The sequence below is a fragment of the Saccoglossus kowalevskii genome, chromosome 22 (assembly GCF_978046115.1).
Source record: "Saccoglossus kowalevskii chromosome 22, keSacKowa6.1, whole genome shotgun sequence".
Classification (NCBI taxonomy): domain Eukaryota; kingdom Metazoa; phylum Hemichordata; class Enteropneusta; family Harrimaniidae; genus Saccoglossus; species Saccoglossus kowalevskii.
The window spans coordinates 26,895,523-26,912,739 of record NC_140662.1 but is presented as its reverse complement, the minus strand read 5'-3'; the positions used below and the strand labels follow the sequence as shown (position 1 = coordinate 26,912,739).

Sequence of the window (17,217 nt, the reverse complement as noted above, 5' to 3'; positions counted from 1 at the left end):
ATTTGTGTGACATTCAGCATCAAGTAGAAAGTGCATAAATTGACTGTGACATTTTACTGTTGTGCATTTCCCGGATCTACGTTGTGATCAAACTTATTATTTTCTATAATGTTAGTCTGCATTTAGTGTAATTCGCCTGCATTGGCATTGCGTAACCTTATCAAGCCAGTGTGTAGTTTGCATTTTGCATGATATTTCCTTACCGATAATTATTTCGTGTCGTATACATTTATTTAGTCCAGAGTACTTTGGAACTTTGTCCTGCTTTGCATGTTTAAAACATTTTGTATTTTGGATGTCTTTAGTATGCAGTAGTTGAACTCAAACAATATTTTATTATTGAATACTTAACTATTTTCTGTTGATATAAACCTGTGAATATACTATTTCAGTAATCGTGTAGGAATTATTTGTACTTCCCTACTGTTATGGTATTGTAGCTGACTGCATTGGTTGTGTATTATTTGAGCACACAAGTTGCATTACGATAGTCTTAGTATTTTACAGTTAAGCTAATGTATACTGTTGTATTTAGTACGCCTTTGTTACCGTAACACTAGATAAGTAAACTTTAAAGTATTTTCCTTTTATTTTACCAAGTACCTGTATATAATATCCAAGTGCTAATCTCTGTTGTTACTAGCATATACTTCTATGTATCTAGTGAATACTCAGGCATTCACAGCCTTAGCATATACTTCTATATATCTAGTGAATACTCAGGCATTCACAGCCTTAGCATATACTTCTATGTATCTAGTGAATACTCAGGCATTCACAGCCTTAGCATATACTTCTATGTATCTAGTGAATACTCAGGCATTCACAGCCTTAGCATATACTTCTATGTATCTAGTGAATACTCAGGCATTCACAGCCTTAGCATATACTTCTATGTATCTAGTGAATACTCAGGCATTCACAGCCTTAGCATATACTTCTATATATCTAGTGAATACTCAGGCATTCACAGCCTTAGCATATACTTCTATGTATCTAGTGAATACTCAGGCATTCACAGCCTTAGCATATACTTCTATGTATCTAGTGAATACTCAGGCATTCACAGCCTTAGCATATACTTCTATATATCTAGTGAATACTCAGGCATTCACAGCCTTAGCATATACTTCTATGTATCTAGTGAATACTCAGGCATTCACAGCCTTAGCATATACTTCTATGTATCTAGTGAATACTCAGGCATTCGCAGCCTTAGCATATACTTCTATGTATCTAGTGAATACTCAGGCATTCACAGCCTTAGCATATACTTCTATGTATCTAGTGAATACTCAGGCATTCACAGCCTTAGCATATACTTCTATGTATCTAGTGAATACTCAGGCATTCACAGCCTTAGCATATACTTCTATATATCTAGTGAATACTCAGGCATTCACAGCCTTAGCATATACTTCTATGTATCTAGTGAATACTCAGGCATTCACAGCCTTAGCATATACTTCTATGTATCTAGTGAATACTCAGGCATTCGCAGCCTTAGCATATACTTCTATGTATCTAGTGAATACTCAGGCATTCACAGCCTTAGCATATACTTCTATGTATCTAGTGAATACTCAGGCATTCGCAGCCTTAGCATATACTTCTATGTATCTAGTGAATACTCAGGCATTCACAGCCTTAGCATATACTTCTATATATCTAGTGAATACTCAGGCATTCGCAGCCTTAGCATATACTTCTATGTATCTAGTGAATACTCAGGCATTCACAGCCTTAGCATATACTTCTATGTATCTAGTGAATACTCAGGCATTCACAGCCTTAGCATATACTTCTATGTATCTAGTGAATACTCAGGCATTCGCAGCCTTAGTACCTATTATGTAGTATCTATCAGCACTTAGTGTTTCTAGTTAGTAAATACTGTTTTGTGTATGTGGTAGCCATTTGTATTGAGTAAGTTAGGATTACTGCGTATGCCATACATTCTCTTCAGTACTCTTTACTGATGTGTTGGCCTATATGGTTGTAGCAGATAGTGGCACTATACATTACTGTGCATAGATATTCCTGTTAGTCATTATAGTAACCACGTAATGAGTATTATCTTGTAATACATTTTGATAGCACATTACAGAACTTGTATTTTCTACTTTTTATTGAGACTTTTATTGAGAAATAACTGCGTTACGTGACACATTACTGTGTATTACTGTATCCACGTAGCGTTCATTACGATTGTGTTTCTGTTTGTTATGTGTTAATACAACATTCAAACTTTACATGCAACACTGAGCTGGGTATTTTGTTATCGAGTCCCCACAACTGCATTTAGCCCACTGCCCCGATATATTACTTGTATCCTACCGTTACTGTGTGTGTAGCTTACACTACTATGACACTGAGTGGTCTACATTGCTGATATTGATAGTGCATGTGCCTTGGGTTGTCCTCTATCAGTTTTGTTAATTTGGTAAGGAAATTTTCAATTTCCTAATTTTGGCGAACATTTTAAAATGGTAATTTTCAGTCAAAAATTCTATTTTCGACTTCTTGTTCAAAATGGGTAGCCTGAATGCTTTGATACTTGGTGTGTATGTACCTTGTGTTGACATCTACTAGATTTGTTCATCCCATAGTCATATCTTTAATTCTCTAATTTTGGCAAATATTTTTGTCATTTTTGGTTAAAAATGGAATTTTAACTAACCACTATTTCCAATGCTTTGGTGTTAGGCATACATTTGTTTATTATTCCATTGACAACTTTGTGGGGTTGTTTGGCGATATTTCATTTAAAAGTACAAATTTAAACTAAAGTTGTGGCATATACAGCACTAATCTTTTGTACAATAGCCATTGAGCAACAGGCCTATTTTTAGTGTTGAATACAGTACTTTCACCAATTAATTACTATTTTTGACTCCCATGCGCGAAGCACATAATGGGAGTCTTTGCAGTTAGTGTGTCTGTGTGTGTGTGGGGGTGTGTGTGTGTATGTGTGTCCGACTGTTCCACTGCTATCTCAAGAAACGTACATCGGTTTTTGATGAAACTTGGTGCATAGATGCTCTGGGCCAATGCGCAGATTTGATTAGGTTTTGGTAAAAATCAATGCTCGTTAATTACCTAATTTGCATGATAATTAGCTGATTTTTAGCTGTTCTATGACTGTTCCACTTATATCTAAAGAACCACTCATTGGATTTTCATGAAACTTGGTACATAGATGCTCTGAACATATGCGCAGATTTGATTAGTTTTTGGTAAAAATCTGTGCATATTAATTACCTAATTTGCATGATAATTAGCTGATTTTTAGCTGTTCTATGACTGTTCCACTGATATCTAAAGAACCACTCATTGGATTTTGATGAAACTTTGTACATACATGCTCTGAACTAATGCTAGGTTTTGATTAGTTTTTGGTTATAATCCGTGGATACTAATTATCTAATTTGCATAATGATTAGTCAATTTTCGGTTTTTCCATTGATATCTCAAGTACTAATCATCACATTTCAATGAAACTGGGTACATAGATGTCACACGACACTGCACAGACCTGATAGTTTTCATGGTAATATCAGTACATATTAATTACCTAATTTGCATAATTAATTAATTTTCAGCATTTGATATAAGTACTAATCATCACATTTCAATGAAACTTGGTACATAGATGTCATATGACACTGCACAGACCTGATAGTTTTTATGGTAATATCAGTACATATTAATTACCTAATTTGCATAATTAATTAATTTTCAGCATTTGATATAAGTAGTGAGCATTACATTTCAATGAAACTTGGTACTTACATACTCAAGGACTATGCAGAGATTGATTGTTTCCCATAAATATTTGTGCATATTAATCACCCAATTTGCATAATTAGTTAATTTTCAGCTTTTCCAAGGGTATCTCAAGTACTAATCATCGCATTTCAATGAAACTTGGTACATAGATCCTTTAGGACTATGCAGAGACCTGATCAGTTTTAGAGCAAATAATTGTGCATATTAATAAACTAATTTGCATAATTAATTTTCAGCTTTTCTATTGATATCTGAAGTACTAATCATCACATTTCAATGAATCTAGAATTATGCAGATCCAATTAGTTTCCGGTAAATATTTATGCATATTAATCACCTAATTTGCATAATCAACCAACTTTCACACTGATATCTCAGGTACTGAACATCACATATCAATGAATGTACATGGATGCTGTTGGACAATAGACAGACCTGGATAATTGTGGGTTAAAATCTGTACATATTAATTACCTAATTTGCATAATTAACCAATTTTAAGCTTTCACACTGATATCTAAAGTATTAATTATTCCATTTCAATGAAACTTAGTACAAAGATGCTCTAAGACAATGTACAAACCTAATTAGTTTGGGGTAAAAATCTGTTCATATTAATTCCCTAATAAGCATACTAATTCATAATTTTTTGGTTCTAATCACATTTCAATTAAACTTGGAAACATAGATTTTCTGTTACATTGCACAGACCTCATTAGTTTTACACTCAAATCTGTTCATATTAATTTTCTGATTTGCATAATTAGTTTTCAGCTAAGTAATTTCGAATTATATTTAATGTGTCCCCAATACTTTCAGCACATGGGAGTTCTTTCTAAGCTTTCTTTGATTTTAGACTGTTCTGACATAGTCATAAAACACTTCTATGTGTCCATGCACCCATTCCTATGTCTAATACATGCATGGGCAGATTAACTTCACAAATAAGAAACATTATTATCCTAGCTTATGCATTTGTTTCTTGATCCAGTTGAATCTCAATCTGACCTGCCTTGACAATAAATCATGACATATACATCACATATCATACATATGATTTGTTGTTCTTAATCAAATTAAAGATGACCGATTGGTAATAAATATTCCTCAAAATTGGTGTTTCTACGATTCTCGGACAGGATCTCAGTCATCATACATAATTCATATACACTTGCATTTCTTAGTCCCTGTTCAAAGTTTGAAAACGGATACTTGCATGGCAGCCATTTTATTTTTTAACAAATTCCACTTAATCTCGTACATGGAATAAGTAATTCAGTTCAAATATTATACATAAACACTGCATACAATAATTGTGTCATCCAATTAAAGATAGCTACATGTAACTGCCAACCATATCATATTCCCAGATGCCCTTAAAGTTGCTAAAATTATACCATTATACAAAAAGGGGTCAGCTTTAGATGTTAGTAACTACAGGCCGATTTCAATTTCACCTGTCCTTAGCAAGATAATAGAGTATATTATTAACAAACAACTAATGTCTTTCCTTGATAAATACAATATTCTTCTGCCATCTCAGTATGGGTTTCGGAAAAAATTTAATACAAAAGTTGCCCTTGCCGATTTAGTATCTGATATTGTAGATAAAATGGATGAAGGCTTTGTAACATTTGGTATTTTTATTGATCTAAAAAAAGCCTTCGATACAATTGACCATCAAATTCTCGTTAAAAAATTAGCATATTATGGGGTCAGGGGTCTCCCACTCAAGTGGTTTCATAGCTACCTTTCCAACCACCATCAAGCAGTAAATATCGACAGCACTATGTCAGCGCAACGACTTATTAAATGCGGGGTTCCACAGGGTTCCATTTTAGGACTAATTCTTTTCCTTCTTTATATTAATGATATTAACCAATCCACTGATGCATTTGTTTTTCGTTTATTTGCCGATGATACTAACCTGTTTAAATACATGAAAACACATACTATTGACCTTAACACAATTAACAACGACTTTGGTAAAGTGATAGAATGGTGTAATGCTAACAAACTAACTGCGAGTCCAGACAAGACTAATTATATGATTACGAAAACGCCCCCAAAACGAACCCAAATAACAGGTCATCTAACTATGACGGGCATGCCGATAGAGGGCGTCCAGTCAGCTACATACTTAGGTATTTCTATGGTCCCGTCACTTACCTGGAAATCTCATATAGAAAAAGTGAGACAAATTATTACTCCCAAAATTAGTATTATATCCCGAATTCGTCACTATATTCCTCGTTCTATACTAATTTTACTATATAATACATTAATCCTTTCTCATCTAACATACTGTATTGAAATTTGGGGAAACACTTATCCAACTTTACTTGAGCCAATTATTTGTCTACAAAAAAAAGTAGTTCGACTAATAACTTTTTCCGACTTTCATGCTCACTCTGCTCCCCGTTTTCGCCAACTTGGAATTCTCGATATTCACAAACTCTGCAAACTTCAAACATGTTTATTTATTTTTGACCTCAAATGCGACCGTTTTGCCCGCAGTCTATGGTATTATGCAAGCAATCCGTCACATAGATACCCTACTAAAGCAACAACTGAAGGAAACCTGTCAATTCCTAAATTACATTTGTCCATTTCCCAGCATAATTTTCAATATGCAGCTGTTACACATTGCAACTCCCTCACAGCTTTATTAAAAAGTTCAAATAATAGAAATCAATTTAAATCAGATTTTAAAGACTCATCTCATAAGTACTTAACTGACACATCCATCTTTCTTGACTATTATTAATATTTTAGTTACTTTATTTAGGGCATATTTGTTAGTTCCTTGGAAGATTTTTTTTTCCTACCAATTCATTATGTATATTTCTTATTTTTGTTTGATTAGCAGTTTGGTTTGTTTAATTGTTTCATAACAGGTTAATTAATTATTATATCAACTGGTTGCTTGGTTGTTTTTTGTTTTTGATAAATAGTTGTATTTTCATCTATTTTGTTTCCTAATGTAGATTTAAAATTATAAATAATTTATGTCTGTCAATGACCTAGACACATAAGGTTACTAGCATGGCAGGGCTGTGGACTAGACGAGTTCAGTAGAACTATTTTTACAGTCCTCATCAGATTTTTTTTATTTTATTTTTATTTATTTAACTACTTGTATTTTCATTTTTTTCTGATGAAATAAACATATATTAACCATCTTTTATTCAATAATAGACACTTAATATAAAGGTTGTACATGTTCAATGTCTGCCAAGTTTTTGTATATTTTGATTCAAAATGGACCACTATCTACCATTTGTTTTAAATGCTTTGAATACACTTTGTTCAGACATGTTTATGATATTATATGTTAGGTGCCTGTCAGCATTCCATGTTTTTGTTGTACATATATTACCTCAAACCCTGCAATTAGAAGTGTGCATGGAATCATGGGAAGAAATGGTGTGCATTGTCGTGTGATAACTGTCATAAAGGTGATTGACAGGTCATATTTCTTTACAACTCTGAAAGGACAATTTGGAATCTACCAGGTGTACGTGTGATTTAAATAACAAAAGATGTTTACTATCTACTGACTTGCCTATGTGAGACAGTTGCTAGCAAGACTACATTCTGATTGGCTCATGTGGAAATCCAGGTGGTGTACCTTAATCTGGGCCATTTATGCCTATACATTGGCTAGACTGGGGACAGTTGGGGGTTTATCAACTGAGTATCCTGTGTTGCTGCTGCTGCCATATTGTGAGACAAGTAATACAGGCTTCAGCTATCATTCTGTGAGAATTGTATGAACTGCTTTGCAATCTCCTGCTATCAGCGGCGCCCTCCAAAATAACAGTGTTCCTCTTCAAGCAAGACTCTTGTATTTCGTTGTTGTTGTGTTGTAGAAGCGAATGACTGTCATCAATCTCCACATCCCGGAACTACGAGTTATCACCAATGCACACTTCCCTAGGCAATCCCCTATTTTAGTGAATTCATTTACTGTATTATTATACTTAGTTTCTTAGTATTAAAGTCAGTAACTTTATGTTGATATTTTGGTGTATGTGTATTTCATTTCTTGTCTACCCCATTCTAGCAATGAAAAAAAACCTATACAGTGTGAGTTGTGTGATGCATGTTCTTTTCTTTTCATTTTGATTCAAAATGGCCAACTAGCAGTCATTTTGAATATCTGGAGTCATTTCTCAGACATCCTTTTACTGATCTGTTGGTACAATGACAGGTCATACTAGTTAAATTATTAAGGTCAACTTTTTTAGTCCCCGTTCGAACGCAGTCTGAAAACAGGGACTTATGTTTTGACCTCAGTGTGTCCACGTGTCTGTGCATGCGTCCGTACCTGTATCTTAGAAATGCCTAGGGCCAATCACAATCAAACTTCATACATACATCATACATGATATTATACATATGCACGTCAATTCGTTTCATGATCTGATTCAAGATGGCCGAATGGCGGCCATTTTTTTGCTAAAAATCATCAAAATCAAGCATTTTTCGGCTGTTTACTGATGGATTTTGTTTAAAATTGATATATACGTTACACATTATAGGACCTTGATGCACATCATTTTGTTTTTCAGATAAGATTCAAAATGGCCGACTGACGGCCATTTTGTTTTAATGATTGTGGTTCTAGTGCCATATCTCTGACTTGCTTTGACTGATTATGTTCAAATTTTAAATATTCATTATTGATCATGTCATAGATATACAGATATATTGGTTTGACGATCCTATTAAAAATGGCGGAATGGTGGCCATTTTCGTGCTAAAAAATCATCAAAATCAATAATTTCCCAGCTGTTTACAGATGGATTTTATTCAAACCTTGTATATACATTGGACATTATAGGACCTTGATGCACATCATTTTGTTTTACGATCTGATTCAAGATGGCCGAATGGCGGCCATTTTTGTGCTGAAAAATCATAAAAATCAAGCATTTCTCGGCTGTTTACAGATGGATTTTGTTAAAACTTGATATATACATTAGAAATTATGGGACCTTAATGCAAATAATTTTGTTTTTTAGATAACATTCAAAATGGCCGACATTTTGTTTTAATGAATGGGCTTCTAGACCCATATCTCCTACTTGTTTTGACTGATTATGTTCAAATTTTAAATATTCATTATACATCATGTTATAGATATACAGATATATTGGTTTGACGATCCTATTCAAAATGGCCGAATGGTGGTCATATTTGTGCTAAAAAATCATCAAATATCAAGCAATTCTAGCATTTATGGATGGATTTCGTTCAAACTTTGTACATACATTAGACATTACGGGTTCCTGATGCACATCATTTTATTTTTCAGATCAGATCCAAAATAACTGTCTGGCGGCCATTTTGTTTTAATGATTGGGCTTCTAGAGCCATATCTCTTAAATGCTTTGACTGATTATATTCAAATTTTATATATTCGTTATACATCATGTTATATATAATATACATGTATTCAAAATGGCTGATTTTCAATGCTGTTCCAGAGCAATATCTCTCAATATGGACAAGTACTTTTTTGATGATCAGATACAAATGTCAATCATTTTAATGTTAACAAAATCATATTCCTGGCATGGTTATATTCCAGTTATATTCCAGCAAAACTATATATTTTAAATTTATTAACTAACGGGGACTGTGCCATGCATGGCTTGTTTTAATTGGACCAAATTTGACCAAAATGTCAACACATCACAGTTCCAGTACTTTCAACATACATTGTCCGATTTTGTTTCAAATTTGTGTATACTGGTTGAACATTCTGTAATACTAATGTATGTTCTATTTTTGTTCTCTTTCTATTCAAAATGTCTGACTAGTGGCCACTTTGTTTGTTGATTTCACCCCTCCAAGTCACACATCTTTTGTCAATTTAGTTCAAATTGGTACGGTGACAGGTAATAAAACATTTGATCAGATTGTTTTTGAACAAATGGCTGAATTTAAAATGACAAATAATCATAATTTATCAAACTGATAAATTTCGTTAAGATTTCGTTGAATATGCAGGGTAACTAAGGCACATCATGATGGAATGATTGCATCTTCGTTTCTTGCATATCCAGGATAAGAGGTTATTTTAACCAATTAGAGATAACCTTGCAAGAGTTTGCAGTTTAACGGATAATCCCATTTTCTTTAAACATTTTAGCCATATCTGAAACATGTCTGGTCAAATTCCCATTTGTACACTTGAACAATAGCTGTTTTCCATTTTTTTTAAATTGATACATGTATATGAATGTTAGTACAATAGTCTGACCCTAATTGAACGCAAATTGTCTTGAGAATTTGTTGAGACACAATGAGAATTATGTTTACCATAATGCTTTTTCCCAACTGATTCTGTTGATATCAATACCGGTACTGTACTCTTACTTCCTAGGATATCACTGGTGCACTGTCATCTTTTTGAACATTCATTGACCTATCATCTACAGTTTTGGTATGATTATTTGACACGCAGGGTTACTTTTCTCACGTTTTTATTCAAAATGGCGAATTAGTGGTGATTGTTTCTGTCTGTTTTCGAAGATGTATGATATTTCAGACATGCCTAGCGGATACTATATCCATCAAATTGGATTACTAGACTAAGCATTCTACATGGGTAGGCTTGAACCATCAACTGCAGCACCATTTCGCCTCACCCAGAAATCAGTTACACAATAAGGTCCCTAAAAAGAATGTCAATTTGACAAAGCTTGCCCTATAATTTCTGAACTATGATGGCAGTTGGTGTGCAGACGTGATTAGTTTTGATTGAAATATGTGCATACTAATCATCCATTTTGCATATTAGCCAATTTTAGGGCTTTTTTTATCTCAAAAAACATTCAAAGGATTTCAATGAACATTGACAAACATGCTCTAAGATGATGTGTAGACCATTTTTATATTAATGTCATGATTTATATTTTCATGTATTTCGGTGAGGCAGCTTTTTGTAGTCATAGCGACTTTCAATCCACACCTGCTCGTAACTTGTCATGATCAGGTTCATTCGTATGTTAGGGAATTAGTAAATGGAACAACTGGCTGATATAATGGTCGACTATGGAAGTTGGTTAAGTCAACGAGACACCTATAAATATGAGAGTTATGTCCCGACATCGGGGCAATTAATCACCAGGCAGGTGGTGCATTTATTTTCAGCTTGGGCACCCATTGGAAAATAACCAGCCGCTTCCTGACACAGTCAGAATCCAGGTATTTAAAATGCCAAAAAATGACCAAGCTCACGTAATTCTCACGTACGTGAGTTAGACCGGAAATCGGCCAAACTCACGTGTGCGCGTGAGAATGGGTGTTTTTACGTGTGTTCTCACGTAACACAGTACACTTCAAGGGTGACAAAGATAAATGCGTCAACGTGCGTGAGAATGATTGTTTTTAGTGCGTTCCCACGTGAACAGAAAATGCGTGAGAATGTTGTTTTTTAAGTGCGTTCTCACGTGAATAGAAAATGCGTGAGAATGATGTTTTCTAAGTGCGTTCTCACGTGAAAAGAAAAATGCGTGAGATCCCTTATAAGGTTTTGCGTCCCAATCTCAGGTGCGTGAGAATGGTTGTTTTTTAGTGCGTTCTCATGTGAAAAAGCAACTATGCGTTAGAACCCAATCTCACGTGCGTGAGAATGATTGTTTTTTAGTGAGTTCTCACGTGAAAAAAGAAAATGCGTTAGAATCCGATCTCACGTGCGTGACAATGATTATTTTTTAGTGCGTTCTCACGTGAAAAAGAAAAATGCGTGAGATCCCTTATAGGGTTTTGCGTCCGAATCTCACGTGCGTGAGAATGATTGTTTTTAAGTGCGTTCTCACGTGAAAAAGTAACATTGCGTGAGATTGTTTTTAGTGCGTTCTCACGTGAAAAAGTAAAATGCGTGAGATCCCTTATAGGGTTTTGCGTCCCAATCTCACGTGCGTGAGAATGATTGTTTTTAAGTGCGTTCTCACGTGAAAAAGAAATATTGCGTGAGATCTCTCATAGGGTTTTGCGTCCCAATCTCACATGCGTGAGAATCAATGATTGTTTTTTAGTGCGTTCTCACGTGAAAATCGAAAATACGTTAGATCCCGATCTCACGTGCGTGAGAATGATTGTTTTTTAGTGCGTTGTCACGTGAAAAAGAAAAATGCGTGAGAACCCTTATAGGGTTTTGCGTCCCAATCTCACGTGCGTGAGAATGGTTGTTTTTAAGTGCGTTCTCACGTAAAGAAAAATGCGTGAGATCCTTTAGAGGTGTTGTGAAAAAGGAAAATGCGTGAGAATGATTGTTTTTTAGTGCGTTCTCACGTGAAAAAGAAGCATTGCGTTAGAACCCAATCTCACGTGCGTGAGAATTGTAGTTTTTTAGTTCGTTCTCACGTGGGAAAGGAAAATGCGTGAGATCCCTTATTGGGTTTTGCGTCCCAATCTCACATGCGTGAGAATGATTGTTTGTTAGTGCTTTCTCATGTGAAAAAGCAACATTGCGTTAGAACCCAATTTCAGGTGCGTAAGAATGATTGTTTTTTAGTGCATTTCTCACGTAAAAAAGGAAAATGCGTTAGAGTCCGATCTCACGTGCGTGAGAATGATTGTTTTTAGTGCGTTCTCACGTGAAAAAGAAACATTGCGTGAGATCCCTTATAGGGTTTTGCGTCCCAATCTCACGTGCGTGAGAATGATTGTTTTTTAGTGCGTTCTCACGTGAAAAAGGAAAATGCGCAAAACCCTATAAGTGATCTCACGCAATGTTTCTTTTTCACGTGAGAATGCACTAAAAAACAATCATTCTCACGCACGTGAGTTCGGGCTCTAAAGCATTTTCCTTTCTCACGTGAGAACGCACTAAAAAACAACCATTCTCACGCACGTGAGTTCGGGTTCTAACGCAATTTTTCTTTTTCAGTGGCTCAGTCGCAAGATTACTGTCGGCTGGTCGTTTCGCAAAATAATCACTAATGGAATTCATTGTAGATGTAGCTAGATGTAGTCTATTGGAGACTTACTCATACATTGCTGTCAAAATTTGACACAGTGGCAAGGAAACTACTATGAAATACGGTAAACATCGACGATCAGCACCAAGGAATAAAGACCATTGAAATAAAGTGTGAGACACTGGGATCTGCCAAATGGTTTAATCAGCCTGAACAGAATCACATTTGAGCATAAAATGTACTGATTTATCGGGTGTCATATTTTCTCACAGAAAAAAAGAAATCACAGAAACAATGTACTTCAAAACGTAACCTTGTAATCACATTGTAACTAATTTGTTACAACTATAGTGTTTGAATCCGGAATTTTGATTGGATGTTCTTTGAAGTCTGTCAACATGGCATTCAGTAAAACCAAAACAATAATGTTTTTTCAACATGAATTCAACTTTATGCTTTATTTCACCTTAAATTCGGTACAAACAGAATCTGACATCAACTCAAGAAATAAGCACACCTACTTGAAATTTCAATCTTTAAAGTCATCATTTGTTTGATCATGGTGGCAATATTTGAATAAAAATAAACCCATGGTTGTTTGTACATTATTGATACCATAAACAAAATATTAAATCTTATCTTAGGACGTACTTAGAATCCCATTCCAACTGGCTAGTCATTCATCCTGAGAGTAAAGTGTAGTTCAGTTTATTCATGTAACAGATATGTATGACATGACGTGCCAATCACTTTGATACATTGTGTTTTATTTTGGATTACAATGACGCTAATTTTAGAATTCCTTTGTTGGTTTTGATTTCTGTGTGATGCCTAAATTGGAATAACGCTAATTCAAAAGATTATACGGTACCATACAATCAAAGATATAGGAGTAGTTGTTGCAATACAAATTATTTACACCATGAATTGAAATAGCAGTCACATGATGAACGTCGAGTTAAACAAGATTGCACATTTTGAAACATATCAAAATGAATGAACCTCACTGAATTCAGGCATCACACATAATAAATCTAAACAATATCGTGATATTACAGCAACAGAAAGTAAGATAACACTTTCGTTTGTGTCTTGACCATGCATGAATTGAATGACTAATTGATCTTTAGTGACGAGTCAAATTGAATGTAGTGGTAGCATGATAACTTGCGATATTTGACTGATTACGAAGTAATCTGAGGTTAACATTGTGGGAAAGGCATGGCACCCAAGCACATAACTTGTCACTATCAAGGAATTAGTTTTAGTTACTCACGTTTAATCACACAGATTACAAGTGCCTCACACATCTTACAAGTTATCTTATCACCATCATGAAATTAATCAATATTGATTAAACCACACTCACCTAATCACACAGATTACACTCCCCCACTGGTCATGTTACCTCACAGCTAAGGTCACTATTGTCGCACTAGCTGACTTGTTATGCCCACATTATAGCTATTTTTACATTTGTTTATATCCTAGATGCTTTTCTTGCCACCTTTTAATCTCCACTCTATGCCAATACAGCACATCCGTAAACTCCTTGGGCTTACAACCAAAAAAAGAATAGAGGACGTATTATAATGGACTTATCATAGCCAATATTAGACAGTGTCAATGACTATATAAACAAAGAAGAATTCTCACTCCATTATGCAACGGTTGATGATGCTGTGAAAATGATCAACCAAATTAGATAATATACACAACTAGCTAAAGTGGACATTCAGCATGCTTTTCGACTTACTTGTAACTTTCACTTGCTGGAATGCAAATGGGGTGGTTTTTATTTTATTTTGACTGTGTGTTACCTTTCGGGCTCCGTTCAGCACCTTTTTTATTTAATCAAATTACTGAAGCCATTAACTGGATTGTATTCAATTGCTCCAAAAATAACCATATTCTTAATTACATTGCAGGGCCACCTAACTTTCGGACAGCCTAAACTCAATATAATCAGTATGTAAGGATCTTGGTGTCCCTATCGCACCAGACAAGCTTGAGGGTCTAACAACTGTACTAACATTCTTGGGCATCGAGCTAGACACTGTGGACATGGTTTGCCAACTGAAAAACTGCATGATATAAACCATATCACCTAGAAATGGGCTTCAATAACAGTATGCACTAAACGCTTAGTTTTGCATGTGAATGTGTACCAGCTTAGCGAATCTGATCGACCTGGTACATCACAAATTGAAGTTGTCAGCAGCCTTCCACCTAGATCTACAGTGGTGGAGATTTTTTTCTGCAATCGTCTTGAACTGTCGCACCTGGAATGGATCTTTACACTGATGTGTCACACTTGGTCGTTGTTGTAACTTCAATTTTTTTTTCTTCAGTCTGAGAAAAATCATACCAACCATTGGCAAACCATACCCCCTACTGCGGACGCAATGTAAATTTAGTACTCCTATAGCAGACATATTGAAGAAAAACACCCCCTATTTCAGACATATATTGAGAATGTGATATCCTACCCCCTATTGCGAGCATTCTCTGCCGTTTTTGTACTCAGGTGGAGTGTGATAATCTCAAACAAGTTACTGTGTATGCAACTCCTGTTGGTGTCATTCGTTGTTTGATGAAGAAAAATGAGAAATATTGACATGATTGTAAATGTGATCATTTATTTGATAGTTAAATACACAATGCACACGATTTTGCCAGGATTCTTATTCCATCAGATACCATTACCATTTTATATTCAACTCCGAGTGACTTTGGCATGAATGCAGGACAGAAACCCCAGTAAACCCCAGGATCTGAATGCGAAAGGAGTTTCGGAAGTGTTGGTGACTCCTGGGATGACTTTCTGCATGCGGCTTATTGTAACACACATAATGAAAATTAAACTGTAATAAGTGAAAATAGATTTTATACGCACAATATTTATAAAATATATGTCGAAAATAATAATATTTAATATGTATATGGTCCGCTTCGCTAATTACAGATAATTAAAAATCTGTAATCAGCGAAGCAAGGGTCATACACGTACAATATTAACAATTGTCGGTCAAAACTTGACCAGTATATTCACCTTTCAGTAGTGTATATGACGACGTAAAACGTTTGCCGACAATAACAATATAATCAGAAAATGGTTCGTTTCGCTAATTACAGATAATCGAAAATCTGTATTCAGCAAAGCAAGGGTCTTACACGTACAATATTCACAACTGTCGGTCAAAACTTGACCAGTATATTTACCTTTCAGTAGTGTATATAACTCAATGAAACAAGTGCCGAAAATAACGGGATTTTAGGTAGTGAATGGTTCGTTTCGCTAATTATAGATAATTGTTTTCTGAAGTTAAAGAGGAGGGCTTACAGCGGGCGCAGCAACCCTGTGAGCTTATTGCTAAGGGTCTATTGCAGACATTAGCATTTTAAAGGGGGCCTATTTGCCTCCCGCGCGGGCCCGATTTAGAAGGTGAAAAACACCCTGCTTTCCCGATAAATTTGGAACGCACATGGGGTAGTAACAGCATATAGAGTGAGTGACCCCCCGGTCCTGAATTCTCCATTGCATGGAAAGTGTTACTCCCCATTTTGCTAATCTGCTTAATTTGGAGGAATTCATGGTTTGATAAATGTGTCATGTTTGATTGCCATAATGAGAGTGTGGTATTATGTGAGATAGGATAGTACACATCTGGAATAAGGGATCCACACATTGTCCGTATATCATGGCTTTAGTACGGGTAATTTTCTTGAAAGATGCAAAATAAAATTTCCAATTCACACCCATATCAGAGGTACTAATAACAATGTTGGTGATGCTTTGTCTCGCCCACAGATCCAAAGTTTTCGTCAGTTCGTACACGGTTACCGTGGTTTGTACAAGAAGCGCGAAACAACCAGTCAGCATCCAAGAGTACACCAATTACATTCACAAGTCTGTGCTGTGGGAAACGTTGAACTGACTGTCGCAGGAGCGGGGGTAGCGATGATGGGGGAAATAATCAAAGATATAGCCAGGCAAAATAAACAACATTCAACTATAAGTTCACGCCATTAACCGGAAGTATAACAAGAACATCCCAGGACCTTTATTATACACAATATCTAACTGTAGGTGGCGCTAGACTGCACACGAAAACTACACCTATTACTCACTTTATAACACACAACTAAATTCTATATGCATATGGTCTTTAACATTTAATACACAACAGGAATTATGTAAAATGCTTGAGGTATTGTCGTCAACTTTTAATAGTTAATACCCAAGCCGTTCAAGTATGTACACTGTCAACAACTCAGTATTTTCGACTTGGACAGTCACATTACGCCCGCACAGATTAGTATGATCACTAAAATGTGAAAGCAAGCCAGTGTTAAAGGTTGACTGACCACAGTGGAATTCTATAGGGGTGGTATTCATCCATTAAGGCTTATGATCGGGCAAGTGGTTTTCAGTCGCCATTATAAATTTATAAATATTTTATATCAAACAAATGCATTGTGAAAATATCGA

The 17,217-nt window shown here is 35.3% G+C and overlaps 1 protein-coding gene across 1 annotated transcript in view; it reads left to right on the top strand.

The window, feature by feature from the left end:
• LOC146729467 (uncharacterized) overlaps positions 1 to 17,217 on the top strand; it is a 52,667-nt gene that overhangs the window by 23,171 nt on the left and 12,279 nt on the right. The window lies entirely within an intron of this gene.